We start from the raw sequence: 2,363 nt of genomic DNA on the forward strand, positions 1-2,363 counted from the left end.
CTACGCTGCAACGTGAGCCACAGTAAGGGGGGCAACCACAAAATTAATTTAAAAAATGTGTTCTTGGTCCAAATTAAACTACCAGTCCAGAGATACCTAGAGGTAACGGGTGCCTTACCCAGGGACTGAACTCTAGCTCAGCATCCCGATGCTCTCTAGCTGGAAGAACTGGAGGGCCAACTGGAGCTAAAAAAAAAAAAAAAAATCACTGCTAGCCATCTGTGATTCTTCTTATTTCTATGTCTGTCTGTCTCTACAGACAGCAACTGAACACTTCTACTTTGCATGTCAATAAAATTTCACTTTGCCTTCACTTAAAATTCATTTCAGTTTGAGCTGAGTGATTTCAGGCTGACTGGCAAACTATCAGTATCTCATTCTCTAGGGAACAGCAGTCCCAGCTGGGACTGTGAAAGCAGTGCCCACCAGCTGCAGGCAAGGTCCCTGTGAAAGCGGAAGGCACAGAGCTGTTCCTCCACCAAACCGTGAGGGCTACAAAGCAGCAAAGCAGCGAAAGGCAGCGGAGAACTGGAGTATCACTGGCATAGCACATGACAGGGAACACCCAAATCCTGGCTGCCTCTCCAAAATTATCATTCTTTTCCTTCCATGGCATTTTCTGTGGACTAAAACTGTATGTCACCTCATGTGAGAGCTGCACCCTTACGGGTGTTGGCTCAGAGATTAATTTAATAATAAATATTATTCTGTTAATTACATATCTACCATGGGTTTTCCTAAAATATCAGATGCTGCTATGTAAACACCACAGTTAGCTAGACAGGTTATCTCACACACTACCTCCACCTCTTTTCCATTCGTCTCGATCTTGTGAGGCACCAAGTGCGCAGGGATGCTGTCCGTCCTTACGCCCATGGGTGCTCGGGACAGTGCAGCTCTGAAGCCGCGATGCAGAAGTGGAACTGCTGGGTGTAACTCAGAAAAGAAATGATGCAACTCGGTCTAAGAAATTAATGAAGTGGCAGCAAGTAGGGCAAGACTGTTTTGAAATAAGAATTAATTATTGTTGTATACTAGGCCGATTATGCATCCCGGTTGAGATGTACAGAATGGGTGGGCTACGCTATAGCTGGGAGAAGCCAGGCACACAGCCAGCCCCATACAATGTGTGTGTTTGTGCGGCTGGTGGCGAGCAAATCCGTCACCCTCTTCGGAGAGTACTGTAAATGTGAGCAGGGTCTGCCAGATGGCAGACATCCGGAAAGACACAAGGAGAGAGCAAAGCGTAACCGCATTGTGCGTGGCAGTAAGCAGGCTGGGTCTGTCCACAGATGGAAACTTGCAAATCACAGCCCTGCCGTGAGCTCATGGGAAAACGCTGACAAAGTCAGAGCCCAATTCCCCAGCCTCCTCTGCGTATCTGAAAAATCAGGACAAGGGTCCGGATCGATCTCATCTTCTAAGGTTGCACAAATCTGGAGGAAATGGCAAGCCTGGATGTGGCTGAGCTGCTCTTGGTGTAGGGCGCACAGAAAGGCTGTAGGAAGACAAACTGACTTACAGTGCTCTTGCAGCTCATTAGCTCTGGGGCTAATTAGAGACTGGATCATCCTGTAGATTATATCAGATTAAAATTCCAAAACCAGAAAGTACAAGGAATGCAAATATGTTCCCTCTTCCTCCTCCCACTTCCTTTGCTTGTCATTTTCCATGGGCAGCCACAGGATAAGGTATCCTAGAGCCGCTGAATGCCAATGTGGAATGGAGGGGGGAATTTTTATGTAGCTGTTTTCTCAGTTGCGTTATGCTACTACTTCCAAAAATTGAATTCCATGAAATGAAGACAAGAATGGCTGGAAGAAAAGAAAGCTTTTTTTTTTTTTCCCCCCCCCCCAACCAGTCTGTATTTTAAAAAAATTTCTTGCTTCTTTGCAAAACTTTTTGTCTTTTTTCCCTTTCAAGGCAGGCTGAGGAAACAGAGAGCAACATGGGACTCATGTCCTCCTCCCTCACCTCACCTGCCTCAACTCAGGAGACATGCAGGCAAGGACAAGCTGCAGCGCCATGGCGAGAGGGTGCTTACCTGAGACTTCTGGCTCAAGCGACGAGTCTCTGTGCAACACACTTTCTGAATCGCTCCTCTGTGTGATAAATAGGGCCAGTCTTTTAGCTTCTGGTATCCTTAAGTTTTATTCTTATCCCATATGAGCCAGAATAAGAGAAGTCTGAGACCCCTGTCTGCATCCAAGTGAAAACAGGTAGCTCAGAAAAGTTAATTTGATTTACACCAAGGGACAAACCTGTTTGGACAAACCGGTATGTCTTTTTGAAGCCAGCTACTGATATGTTTTTTTGAGTTCCACCTTACTCCAGTAACAAAAAGGCCTAGCAGAAACACCACG

The sequence above is a fragment of the Pygoscelis adeliae genome, unplaced genomic scaffold (genome assembly GCF_000699105.1).
Source record: "Pygoscelis adeliae isolate BGI_AS28 unplaced genomic scaffold, ASM69910v1 Scaffold98, whole genome shotgun sequence".
Taxonomy (NCBI): Eukaryota; Metazoa; Chordata; class Aves; order Sphenisciformes; family Spheniscidae; genus Pygoscelis; species Pygoscelis adeliae.